Source organism: Ammospiza nelsoni, chromosome 7 (assembly GCF_027579445.1).
Source record: "Ammospiza nelsoni isolate bAmmNel1 chromosome 7, bAmmNel1.pri, whole genome shotgun sequence".
NCBI classification, from domain to species: domain Eukaryota; kingdom Metazoa; phylum Chordata; class Aves; order Passeriformes; family Passerellidae; genus Ammospiza; species Ammospiza nelsoni.
The window spans coordinates 36827280-36842010 of record NC_080639.1 but is presented as its reverse complement, the minus strand read 5'-3'; positions in this window follow the sequence as shown (position 1 = coordinate 36842010).

Below are 14731 nucleotides of genomic sequence, written 5' to 3'. Positions count from 1 at the left end.
AAAAAGGGAAAGCAGTAAAAAAAAATACAAACCCTCTAGAAAAGAACAACCTGGTGGAGGTTTCAATCCATTAGCAGCATTGAGCTTGCCAGTTCTGTACTGCAGCATTTGACAAGGCTCTGAGCCAGAGATTAAGGCACGTCTCCTGAGGAAGGGAAAGAACAGGAGCCTCCACACTTCATTAAGGATATGTTTTATTTGCAAACTGCCAGCCCACAGAGTGGCACTGACTTTTGGGTCATGGAAAAGGTTACAGTTGTGCACTTGAGCCGTGCCAAGCTGAGCTGGATAATGCTCCTAAAAAATCAAATCAAAGAGAAATGATAAGGGAAATAGGGAAATCCACTGGTACAAACCACCTAAAATAGGACTTGAAATGTAACTTGTGCTCCAGTCAGGATTTTCCTCCTCAAAAATCGCGCTAAAGCAGGACAAGAGCCCAAAACAACAGGGAGAGGTTAACTACAAAATGCATATTCAGGCTGTGTGTTTTTCTTATAATTTAAATATACATTCTCAGATTTATTCCACAGTGATTGCTTTAAAAAATGTTAATATCCCTATAGAATAGAGCCTTATCTCTATTTGATGCTTTGCCAAGGACTGTACTAACATTCCACCACTGTACACATTTTTTTTTTTTGCTAAGCTATTGTTGTTTTTTCCTGGCTTGTTTTCCAGAATCCAAATAGAAATACGTAGTTTATATGGTTTAGAGCATAAATCATAAATCACTCATCATGAAGGGCCAATTCTTGGAGTCTTTATTTGTTGTTTGCACTGGCAATTTCCCAATCATTTTCACAAGGAGCAGCATTTGAATAAAGACATGGTTGCCAATAAAGGTAAATTTTCTCCATTCCAGGAAAAAAAAGATTTAACAATAATATTCTGGGTTAGGTTCCAGATTCTCTTCACTGACATTAATAGGGTATCTTGAAATGAAAGGTACTCAATGGCTAAAGGTAAGAAAAAAGAGTGCTCATGGGACCATCACTGGGAAGCTTGCCTAAGAAGACATAAATTATATTTCTGGAATGTCCATGACCTATTTTCTTGGATTTGAAATGCTCCAATAGTGATTACCAACCAACAAAGCCGTGATTTGCTCTGCCTGTGCACCCACCTGGTCCAGCTGCAAACACCACTGCAAAAGTGGCAGAGGTGAAGGTGTAGCTCTACCAAGACCAAAGTTTATGGCTCTGTATCATCTTCAATGCCTAAAGAAACCAAAGCAGTTACTCTTATTTTTAATCTGTACCTGAAAGAAGACCATTTTTGGACAGAAAATGCTTCTGCTCTATGTCCTTCAATTCTTAAAAAAATATTAATTTAATAATCCATTGCTAAACAGAAAACCAGTAATTTTTAAAGTACTTAATTGCCTTTGTAGAAATTCTCTCTTTTTTCCTTTTTTTTTTTTTTCTCAAATGCATGCAGATCTCACGGTATTTTCATTTAACATGTCCACACATGTTTACCAACCACAGTTGACTGGTGGTTCTCCCCAGTTGAACTTCCTGATTTTTCCCTAATTCACCACTTTTGATGACATTTTCAGCTAGAACTGGTACTTTCTGTGTAGCCCAAAATGACAAGATGCCATAACTGGCAGCAGAAGTAGCACCCTGGCTCAGCCCAGGCAGAGGCTCTGGGAAGCATCTTTAATGAGATCAATGGAATATTTGCTTTGCCTCTCCTCTCTGTTAAAGTCATGCAGAGCAGGGACAGACAACAGCTGCAAAGATATTGGTCTTTTTTGGTCTTCTCCATTCAGGATAACCAAATTTTTGACCTTGGAAGGAGCAGTTAAACTATTCATAAAGCTGAAGTGGATAAAATCATCAGCCAAAATAAAATGTTCACCCAGAGCAGAATCATGGCATCTCCTCAGTCTTCGGAGTTGAGAGAGAATCAGTGATCGGGAAAAATATCAAAACCTTACAGGAGAGAACTTTTGAACTGTTGGCCAATTTTGCTTAGCTCCTATAAATTTTCTTCACTTGCCATGTTCCACTTGCATGAAAAAAAAAAGAAAAAACAACTAACAACAAAAAACACCAAACCTATAACCATCAGTTAGCTCTGTGATGAGGTGTTTGTCTGCCAACCTGAGGTCAGAAGCAGAGCTGGGATCCCAAAAACGAGGCTTTGTATTATAGCATTGTATTTTTGATGCGGTATTTGAGAGTCAATTACTGTTTCCATTATAAACCCTGTTTTCCAAGGGTTTATACCTCAACCGTTTTCATTTTCATCATGCTGAACTTGGCATGTGAGCATTATGGGTTCACAATTTTTTAAATAGACCAAATGAGGTTGGCCCATTTTTAGATACAGAGTAGTCAGGAACTGTTTGTCAGTTGGTTTTGATTTTTTTATTCTTTTAATTTCACAAACTGAACCATAGTTTCACTTTTAGAACAACATTACTTCAGAGAATTAGTCTCTGTGGCTGTGTCTGATACCTCTCAGCACTCCTAAGAAAAATCTAATTGCATTTTTTCGTAAATAAAAAAGCCTGTTGACAAAAATTCTCCCTCTAAGAGCTGATTTTCTTTGTGTAATTTCAGATGCCAAGTCTCCCAAGCCATATGTCCCTCCAGAGGCTGGTGCGCACCAAGCCACTTTTACAGCTGAGAGGTGGATTTTAGCCCAGGGACTTACCTCATTTTGGAAAACTGGGGGCAATGCATCAATTCAGAAGTCAGCATCTCCAGTCATAATCTTTCCGGTGACTTCAGAAAGCTTTGGACCTGAGAGACCTGGAGGAATTGTCTCACTGTTTCCCCCACCAATGACTCAAGGTTGACTGTGCAGCGTGGGGCAGAGGGAGGGCTGTCTCCTGGGCCAGGTGAAGCCCAGAACAGAGCGTAGCCTTGATGGAGACCGAAATCCAGATGGCCACTGGCTGCCGAGCCCTCCATCTGGGGCTGCGTGTCACTCAGTAATTGCACACAGCAGATGCTAATTGCTTAAAAGCTCCTTCGGCTTAGAAAACTCACTTTGCCAAGGCCACGACGAATATTTTTCTTTGACTTCAATTTCCATGCATTCCTTCCACCTGAATTTCCTGCATTTTTTTCTGTTAATTGAAGATAGCTGGAATCACAGGGCAATGACACAAAAGTTTCACAACTTGGCTGTAGAACTGTTGGACTGACTCATATTCAGTTCATCCCTGTGAACGCCTGTTTCTGGAGAAAAGGTTTGTTTCGTCTGAAGTGCAAAGAACTCAAAGTTCATTCTTACTAGAAAGGTTTCTGGTTATTTTTCCCCAACAGAGCTGCTCTGTAGTCTAAAATCAGAGCAGATTTTGCTCTCTATTGAGCCAGATCTCTACTTTAAGGTGAATAATAAAACCTTTAACTTCTAAAACACAATTCCACGTAATTTTTTTCACAAATCATTCTTAGAGTACACCGGTAAGATCTGCAAATTGGATCATACTAATGTGCTTCATTGGGAAAATGAATCACAGCAAAGTTGTGACTCACCCAGAGCCACACAGAGGATCAGGGTCAGAGACAGAAGGAGAACAAACATTCCAATTCCCACTGCCATGAGTTGCTTTCCCAGCACATAAACTGAGCAGAAAACAATTAGATTCCAGTCCAAAATTTGCTGTTGGCAATAGATTTCAATAAGTTCTAGGACAAACCACTACTCCTCACTCATTCTGGAGGAAGTCACACGATTTTGTCACCTCTTCTCACATCTCCCATTGCCAGTCCAAACTTTGCCATTGGCAATCGATTGCAATAAGTACTTGGACAAACCACTACTCCTCACTCATCCTGGGGAACTCACACGATTTTGTCACCTCTCCTTACGTCTCCCATCGCAGCAAGATGAGGCACCAAGCCAGTAGACAACACCAAACTTTACAGTTTGCATCATGCTGCCAGGTGGATCCAATTTTTCCCACCTGCGACTGGCAGGATGCATTTCAGGGGTGGAATGTAGAATTCTGGGCTGCCATCTTCCCTTTCACCCTCTGTGTAGGATCACCACGGGCTGTGTGTGCACAGAGTGCTCGCCCAGAGCATGTTTTTGTGAACACTGACGAGAACAACTTTCTTGAAAGCTATCAAAGGCATCCTCATTATCCTTTATGGGCTGTGTAGAAAATGTCTCCACTATTAGACATTTAACTGGAGTGCAGCAGAATGATTTTCTGGCCCCCTCCAGTTCTTAGGGTAAAAGCTCTGTTCATAATCAGTTTCTGCTTTTTTTAATGACCCTCAAGAGGTCCCTTCTGGTACACTTCAGTTCCCTTTCTAGTGTCCCATTGATTTCACAGACTTTAGGAACTTGCTCTTAACCTTCTGCTTTTTCCCTGGATCACTGCTGAATGATTAGGCACTGCACAGCCCTTTGTTACCCAGAACACTGAGAGTGATATCTGGAGAATTAAAACACCAGTTACAATAACATTTGCTGGGGAAAGAGACTGTTCTTCTCTCAGGGCTATTGACCCCATTTATGTGCATGATTTTCTAAGAGGACAAGAATGACTTCAGACTCAGGGAAAAAAATACAGGACGGTCTGCTTGAGCACAAGATTGAAATCCACTCAAGAGCCTTGTACTGTGAATTTCAGCAGCAAAAGTGGAAGCATTTAGTGTTGGGAAGGGTAGGCCAGAGCCTGGAATATGGTGGGCAGTGTGCAAGGATAAAAAGTAGAGATTAAAGAAAAGGATTTTAAAGGATTTTCCAACTAAAGTGTTTCCAGTTATCTGATTTGATTCACATGGAGCCACGGCAGTGCCAAAAATGCATGCTTGTTGGGTTTTTTTGAAGTTGGAGAAGTTTGAGAATTACTTCTTAAGACATGCCAGGTAAATTCAAAGAGAGGGATGCTTGATGCAAGGACATCCTCCTAACCACAGAATAGCGGTGCCACAGGCTGTGATTAAATGTGCTGTTCCTCCCAGGGACTCTGATCCTTCTCAGATGCTCTCATCCCAACCCAAATCCTGGTGCAGAATCATAGAATGGTGTGGGTTGGAAGGGACCTTAAAATCATCTGATTCCAACCCCCCTCACCACGGGCAGTGACTTTCCCATGCAATTTTAGGACATTTTTCCTTTGCCATGCCCTCCCCAACTACCACATCAAACTTTTCCAAGGTAAATCAGTTCTTTGAAAAAGTATAAAGGACCAAGCTCTGATATAATCCTGTAAATTTCCTCATCCCCCCACTCCAAGGTTTTCCCAGGAGGATGAAATTTAGGAAACTCCATTTGCATCAACAGGTTTGAGCCAGAGTGCAGAGATGGCTGCAGCCCAATTACTGCCTGCCCTCAGCTGCTGCTGCCTGGCTGAAAGATGCTGGGAGGGGGGCAAAAAAAAAAAAAAAAAAAAAAAAAAAAAAAAAAAAAAAAACAGCCAAGCTTAAAACCAGAGAAAGAAATCTCATCGTTGTTGTGGTTGTTGAGATGCCAGCTGAAAAGGAATCATTATAAAGAGGCTGATACTTTCGGGGGAAACAGAGGACTCACCCGAATGATCCCAGTTAAGGGCCTGAACAGAGAGGAGGCTTTAACAGCTCTTTGGAACTGGTGAGTCTCCCTGCTTGGCTGGGTTTGAATTGTGTGTTACTGCAGTAACCTCTCACAAACAGGGACACCCCTCCTCCTAAAAACTGTTTGCTCCCGAAATAGCAACGCAATTTAGCAATATTTTGTATCAAGACAATTACATTGCAGTATTATTGTAGTCTTAGTACCTCATTAAAACAAAAAAATGTTAAATCCTTGTTTTGTTGAACACAAGAGATGAATAGTAAATATTGATTTAGAATGAATGCAAACATTTCCCTAGGAGTGGATAATTACAGCCTTTCTATGCAAAACACTTATATTTGAAGAAGCACTTCACTTACTTTGCCATGTGGTATACATTCTTTAGTACATTTTAAATTATACGTTGTCCTGGACAGTGTCTGCTCTATAATTTCTTGTGTCTCTACACCAGAGTCAGTATGTAATTTTAAACTGCAAACTTTCTGCCAACGAGAAGGGGAGAACAAGCTTAACTCTTTCCCTTAGCTGGGCTCAGAAACCAAACCAGACTGCACACAGAGTCCTACGAGCAGAGAGCTCAGGGCTCGAGCAGCAAGGAACAAGTTGGGAGTAGCTGGAATTTAACAAAGACGTTAAATTCCAGCAGTCCTCGTTTCCACACGGCATTTTCTGATTGCATCCGAGGCTCCATGTGCTTGCTCCAGTTTCCAGCCAGATCACAAGGAGTCCAAAAGTTTGAACAAAAAACCCCTTGACTTCCAGAGAATTCACAAATGAACTGAACACGTGAAAAAGAGAGCTGAGGTTAAGCACATTCGAATGTGTATCTCAAGGAAATAATTTATTCTACTTATTTTGGCATTCAGATGGGCAGTTCCTTTGCAGACTGACATGGGAGGGGCTTGGCTCTTTCTAAGGAGGGTCAGGCTTCCATATGGTGCTTCACGGAAGTAGAGGACAGAGTTTACACTCCAAACCCTATAGCCCTTGTCAGGCATTTTAAACCATGTACATCTATTAGGTTGAAAAACTGCAATATAAATTCATAATCAGGCAACATGAATGTGAACACAATATACCCCTAGTAACTTGAGAGATTAATACAAATGAGTTATGAATTTTATTATCTTATATAACCACAAGCACCCTCACTGCATATATTTCATGGACCAAGTTTTCCAAACCTGGGACCTTGCACCTGAAATTATTTTTCTTTTTCATAAATATTCAAGCGCTCATCTCCTCATCCCAAAACAGAGACAAGCTTAAATGGATATTTAAAATCATCCTAGTTTAAGCAGCATTTAAGGATGCATTTAGAACCCCCTGACACATCATGCAAGGAGAGGGTTCTGTGTGCTGCTGGATGCAGAAAGTTCAGGCCCCACAGAAGATTAGAGACTGTGGTTAATTCGTTGCAGTAATGAGCAGAGCAATGGCACTCAAAGGAAGAGCAAAGGAGCTTTGAATGTGATTCCAGACATTGACCACAAATTGCATTGAGCAACCCAGCACAGCCCTGGCAGGAGGCTCTTACATGTGCCATATACTCTGGATATCTCCAACTTTTACAGAAAAAAACTTACAAAGCTGCCTGTAACTACAGGACAAGAAACTGACTCAGGCTGTGCCAGGGGAGGTTCAGGTTGGACTTTGGGAAGAATTTCTTCACTGAAAAGGTGGTCAAGCACAGGAGGTGGTGGAATCACCATCCCTGAAAGTGTCTGAGGAACTACTGGACGTGGCACTCAATGCTCAGCAGGTTTAACTGAAGAGGTGGAGATCAGTCAGATGTTGGATTCATGGAGGTCTTTTCCAACATTAGTGATTTTTTGTCTTTAATGACTTTATGATGCTAGAGGTCTTTTCCAACCTTAACGACTTTATGTTCTGCAATTCTACAGGTCTTACATCCACACATGCACACTCATGTTTGCTCACAAAGCCCATCCCAACATTACTCCTGCTGGATTTTTAACCAGGGACCCCATTGAGTGTCTACTACTAAATGGGTAGTACAAGAGTTAAATACATGCTCGAGGAAATGTTGTATTAGGGCAGAGGTGGAGGGAGGGGAAAGAAACTAGATAAATTTGAAATAAAATAGATTTTACTATTTCAAAATAATTTCCTGGAGGGGGGAAAAGAGGAGAATGGAAAAAAAAAAAAAAGAAAAAAAAAAAAAAGAAAAAGCAAACAAAAAAACCAAGCAGCATATCAAAATTGAAACAGCAAAAGATTCCCATTGCTGGGAAAAGCAATGAAATGCTGATGCCCCTTATTTTCTCCAAGATCTTTCTCATGAATCCCACACTTCACCCACCACCAAACCCTTTCCACACCGAGGTTTTATCCGGCAGCTGATCATAAGGAGACAAATTTCCCTAACGTGTGCTTCCTCAGGCACAGCTCTGTACTTCCCGAGGAGCTTAGCAGAGCATTAAGGCAAGAGACTTCAATCCTGTGGGCAAAGTTATGTGTCTACAAGGAAAATATTCAACCTCCCCACTTGGCACTACCCCTGTGCTGTTTGGAGGCAGCCCCATCTCCACAGCAGCACCCAGGATATTCCTGCTCAGAGCCACTGGAGAAACCTTCCACTGGAATTTGCTGGCTTTAAAATTGCCTCTTCCCTTTGCCCCCTATTCCACGGATTTGCAGAACCATAGGGGAAAAGACGACACGAGATAAAAATAAATGTGGTCACTGCGGATCCAAAATCAAGGGGAAAGTGTCAGGGCAGTGTTTTGCTTTGGGTTTTAGTGGAGACAAAATAACTGAAACTACTAGGAAAGATAACGTATGACTAAGAAAATTCCCTGAGCAATCAGAGGATGTGTTTTCAGCTTTTTTACATTCTAGTTTTATTTTCTCACAGCAATGAAATAGGATGAGATTGGAGTCCCATGACCAAGCTGGCGCAATCCACGCACCCTACCTGGATAATCACGGACTGTAAATCATCATTTTATAAGAATTTAACTTTTCAGCTTCCAACATAATCAAATGTGGTGGTGAGGGGGGCCACTAATCATGACAAAAAATATACTTCAGCTCCTTTCTTGAAGTGCCAACTCCAATAAGTTCTCCGAGCGAAATTAAATGCATGCTCTTATTCCAAACCACAGTTTCCCCCTGGGATGGCCCGATCTCAAGTGGGGGCTGAAAGGCCAGTTGAACCACAGCCCAGGGTTACACCCATTTTTGCAGTTTTTTTTAACTACTGCATGTAGTATAAATTGTATCCCAGCCCACTCAGTGACTGTGCTTTCCAGCATTGGTAATAAAAAAAGATGTCTTCATAGTTTCCACATTCCAGCACTAACGAGTGGGCCAGTCCATATCTTCCCTCGGTTTCTCACAGTTTTGTGTTTGTTTGTTTTAAAGGCTTCTCTGCAAAGCTAAGGGCAGAAAAGAAAGAAAGATCTGGTGTGTGGCGTGACGGTTGGCGCCGAGTCTGAGAACAGTAACAAAGAGTCATTTTAGAGTAGAAATTAAAGTGGAAAAGACCCATTAGCCCCTGTGCTGCGTGTCCCTGCCAGCGCGATGCTTTTCCACAGGCTCAGCACCGAGCTCCCTGCTACGAACATCGCGACATTTCAGCGCACACAACGCACATCCCAAACGCTCAGAGAGGGCGTTCCACCTCCTGAAGCCTCCCAGAGACCAAGCATCTCCTCTCCAGCGCTGCAGGGGGCTGGGAGGACACTGGCCTGGCTTGTCTTTCAGCAAAAGAGCCGGCCGCGGTGTCGGCGTGCCAGCTGCTGCCCTGCCACCGCACCGGCCAAAGCAAACATCACACCATGCAAATTTATAACAAAAAATGGAGCAGAGGCCAAACACAATGCCCTCCTGGTGGGAGGAAGTGTGGAGACAAGACTTTTCCCCTTTGTTTTTCCTCCCCTTTCCTCTTGGAAGGGAGGAGAAATGTTTCTTGACTCCTCGCTGTGAAATACAGCAGTGGCAAGGGAAAGGGAGCAAATCCAGGCACTGGCTTCTGCAGATATCGATCACTGTGCACTCTGAAGTGGATTGTGACCTTTGGCAACCTCACCCCCAGCCAGAGAACGGGGTCAGGGAGGACTATCTAAGATGGAAATAGCCATTTTAGTCACTTTTTAACCTTGCAGTCCCTCAGCAGGGTATGAAATCCTGGAGATCATGCAGGTTCTGCAACACAAGGCAAATGCTGCAGCAGGGTGGGCAAATTGGAATGAAAGGGTGGAGTGGGGTCAAGTTTTTCCATCCCAGTTCCCAGATCATCTCCAGAAAGTTGATGGCATAGAGGGGAGTTGGAAAGGGTGAATTCCTTTGCCTGTGGCATGAGTCAGATGTAGAGGCAAGAGAGAACAGTGGAAGCACAAATGGGTTCACACTATTTCAAAAAAAAAAAAAGGAAAAAAAAAAAAGTAATTTTATGCTTTAACAATAGTGGCACTCAGGAAAGATGCAGTTCTTGAAAGCTGTCATGTGTTTGGGACTCCAGTATTCCCCTCCAGACACATCCATCCTCCATTCACAGGACTGATGGCCAACGCATTCAGGGATAATTCGGCGCATTCCTGATCCCTGGGACCCGCTCTGCGTGTGCAGAAGAACTTCTCACAATGCAGGCAGTTGATCTGCACACACTGCAGGCTTTGTCCAGGACTTCTCCATGTCAGGCATCCAAAGTGGAGCTGCTGAAGTCCGGAAACAGCCCAGACAAATAACGAAAACACTATTTCTCTGTATGCAGAATATTTTTAAGCAGAATAAGGGCACTTGGATTATGCCGGCTGTGTAGGGGAACAACCTTAAAAGTCCACTATGACAATGTAAGCACTCAGCAGACAGGGCAGCCAGGGAACAAGCCTCTGTATCAGATGATAATCGAGGCTAGGAGAAGCAAATCTGAATTTCCTAAGCAGGGAGAGGGCTGCAGGACTGGTGGAGACTGGTACTTACCATACGAAAGTGTTAACAAGCAGTGAAAGAACTGAAGCGCATCTAATTAAAAATGCATACCAAGGCATAAAGACAGAGTATAAGAGTAAACAAATGGCAGAGACCAGATTTGTTTGCAATAAATGAAGAGGAAAACACCACACAATGCAAACTCATCCAGCACAGAGGATACGGAGGGAGGCGGGCAGGGAAAGGCACCGCTCTGCAAAAACCTCCCAAAGCAAAGTACAAGGCAAGAGAAAAGCACGTGGTGCACTCAAGCATGGATGAGGGGGGACAAAGGGCTGGAACTAGTTCCAAGGCGCCATCCCTGGTAGTTATATTTGCCGTTTCCAAACAGGTACCACACTGCAATATGGTTAGACCAAAAGACGCTGCCAAGCAGAGCTCCAGCTCAGCATATGAACAGGCCACCATGGGACACAAAACAAAACAAGGCCTTATGGGAAAGAATACATTTTAGTATTTCTGCTGTAAAATATCTAGAAACAGGCAGGAAGATACTGATTTTTTCTAGGAGGTTGGGGATGTCATGAAAGAGTCACTTCTGTTTAACTGGCTGGATACACAGAGTTTGTGGGTATTTATACAAGTGGCACTGCCCCATCTGCATTGGATTTTCAGAAATAAAAAGATCTTCAAATCTTTGAATTATTTGAGTTGGAAGGAACCTTAAAGCTCATCTGTTCCCACCTTTGCCATGGGCGGAGACAACTTCCACTATCCCAAGCTGCTCCAAGCCCCATCCAACCTGGCCTTGGACACTTCCAGGGATCCAGAGGAAGCCACAGCTTCTCTGGGCACCCTGTGCCAGGGCCTGCCCATCCTCACAAGGAAGATGTGCCGTTAGAAGAGCTCTTGTATCCAGGAAATACTGACACCCTCCACTGCTGGTGTGTTCATCATTCCTGATTCTGAGCAATACTGGAAAACAAAGCCCAGACACTCTGCCAAGACTCGCTATGCCAAGACACCTTAACCACAAGGAAAACATGGCCTTTCCAGGGCCAGCAGGAACTCAAGCCCATTGGCAGCAGCTTGCCCTGTCTTCCCTCACCCCAGTCACAAGGCCACCTTCCTTTTTTCAATAATTTTCTCTCCTTTGGGTCCTGCAGCACTGAACAATGGTGATCACACCATTTCCCAGAAGCAGCGTTTGCTTGATTACTGCAGAGCACTGTCATCTGTTTGTTTTTTCAACACATGATAGGCCACTGCCTTCATCCCCTTGAGATTCCCAGCCAAGCGCAGTTCCCATCCAAATGGGGATAAAAGTTCAATTTTATTTCACGGTTTTGTCTTCCTTACAACAAATCTCTTCTGACAGTGTTTTCTGACTGCTAAACTGTTTCGTTTTGAGCGATTGATCTAAAACATCTGTCTGTGAGATTAAAAGCAATGTCGAAGGGATATTGCAACGCCACTCCGTAGGTGTGGAAGTTTCTGAACACCAAACTACTAAGCAACAGGAGGGAACTTTTAGGAAAGCTCATGCACCTCACCACTTGGGCTTGCAGCGTGCATCTTTCCCCAGAAAGTTTTGCCAACTGCCACATAATACAGGAAGTCGTGCTTCAAAATATTTAAGGTTGCATTTCTCACTATTTCCTCCTTATCGTTTATAAGACCCACATTTTAAAATGTCAGCCTGCATATGGGAATGTTTAATCTCAAGGATGCTGATCCTTTGGGAAACTTTTTTAATCTTCTGCTAAAGTTGAGGGATTTGTTGGGGTTTTTTTTCCCTGTTTGCTTCTCTCTTCTCTTAATGTTTTGCTTCTGTTTAGGCTGTACCTTGTTTCTTAGCTGCTTTTAAATCCCCCCAGCCTCAAGCTGTTCTTCCCTTAAAGAGGACTTACATACACCTTTTGCAAGGCAGGAATATTGCATCCCTTTGATATTTTAGTTTTCCAAGAAATACAACAAAATTATAAACCTGCAAATTTAACTCAGAACATTTAAACTGTGAAAGTTTGTGTGCAATGGATGTACAGTTTTAGTTCTGCAACATGCCTGAGTACCAGTCCCAATGTTTGGCATTACATTTTTGTTTAAATTCCATTACTTCCTCTGCCCATACTACTGCATTTATTTTTAGTGTGTGTGTTCCTTACTGCCAATTTAAATTCATTTAATGTTAGGCACACAACAGTTTTTCAATACCTTTCTGTTATTTGGCTGTGTGATTAGCTTTCCAAAATATGATTTATTTTATTTTACTTAAGTTTTGGCAAGAAAGCAGGGGGCATGGGGGGTTCTTCAAGCACAAATTTACTACTGGCAACACTGCTATGAAGGGCATGGAGATCAGCATCAGAAATCCATCTTATTCACAGAAAGGGCAAATCCACTGGGGATTAAGTGTAGCCCCTCTCCACCCTCCCCTTCCCTGTCCCCCTTGGCTACCCTCCATTTACCAGCTCAGACATGGAACTGGGACTTATTCCTTGATTCAGAAAAACAAGCTATTAGAAGGCAACACCAGTTCCGAGTGTGCTGGACCCCGTCCAGGCAAAATTTGTTCATTTCTTAATAATAACAACATCACATCCTTCTAGGTCATTAATAAATAAAGGGTTTGGAGGGGCAATAAAAGGATTTTTCTTTTTTCATTTGCTAAATGAAACTATTGCTATAAAGGCCCTACATAATTCGCAGTAACCTGTGGTATCATAATAAACTGTGTTCTTTGGCCCCAAGCTCATACAGTGCTTAAGAATATGTTTAACTGAGGAAATTAATATGACTCCCATTTAGAAAAATAAAAAGGGATATTTCCCTGCCTTTCAGGAGAACGTATGTGCCAACATTTAGATATTTGGGCGCCTGTGCACCTTGGCTCCTGGAAACAACCACAGTGAGGTCAATGACAACCAAGAACCAGATTCTGCTTATTGGAGAAGATACTTTTATGCAAAGCTTTCTTCAGCAAGCTCCTAATCATATCAGGAATGGACTTGAGATATCTTGCCCCAAAACGCCAGTGGAACAAAAGGAGCAGCCATTTTTGACAAGTGTTTTAGGCTTTCTGCTTCAGGATAAAGGATCTGTCTGTTTGGATGGGAGCAGTCCTGGACAACAAACAAAAAGCCAGTATCACAAGGAAAAAAAAAAAAAAAAAAATCAGCAGCTCCAAAAGCTATAATGAAACAAATTCTATTTGCTATAATGAAACTGACAAATTATATAATGAAAAGTATGTGTGTGTGTATATATATATACACATATATAGGCTGGGCATCAACAGACAGCCATCCCACACACCAATGCTGTTGTCTCTAGAACAGATCATTTTGGAGTAGATTGTTTTCTGGGAATAGTTTTCTACATCTTCTGATCAAGACCTTTAAAGGCCATCTAGTCCAAACTCCTTCCAACAAACAGGAACATCTTCAACTAGACCATGTAACTCAGATTCCCATCCAGCCTGACCAGGAGCAGGACAGCCACCACTTCTCAGGACAACCTTTTTCACTGTTTTACCTCCCTTATTGAAAACTTCCTTATTTGCAAGCTAAACAAATGCCCTTTCGGTTTATCCCTCATCCTATCACAGCAGGCCCTGCTGAAAAATTGCCCCCATCTTTCTTATGGGGGAAAACATGCAGAATCTTGACCTTGTGGTGTCTGGCAGCCTGAGGATATGGTGGGCACCATGTAGATCCTGAGGTGGCTGCTCTTCCCTCTGTTTCCTCCTCTGAGGGAGCGCTAATGAGTGCAATCATGTGTGTTTTGGATTATTAATCTACACACAAGAATGCAGCCCTGAACCTTCATCAAAAGCCATCCCACACTCATGGTTTTAAGATACAACACGACCCTGCTGAGTCCTGCCCTGCATGCAGCTCACCAGACCCTGCAGGAAGAGGTGAGGCTTCAGGGTGACAGTGTGGCTGTGGAACGGGGTCAGCTGCTGCCTCTCCCAGTCTCACCTTTCCTGTGTGGCAAACAGGATGTCACTCGGTGATGTCTCATGCCTTTCCCCCAGCCAGACTGAGAAATGGGGACACTGCACATCCTCTTACACCACTCAGCTGCAAAACTGGTGTGGGGCTTTGAATAATTAACAGCAGCGACCAGCCCTGGCTGCTTACAGGAGTCATCAAGAGAGATTAGCTGCAAGCAAGTACTGATGCTCTTAAACTTCTTATGTCTACAGCTGGCCTTGTTTTTTTCCCCCTCCTGTTTCATTTAGCACCAAATTCTCCAGGTGCTTGCAGGGCAGAGCTGTACCAGGGCTGGTCCCTGCTCACCC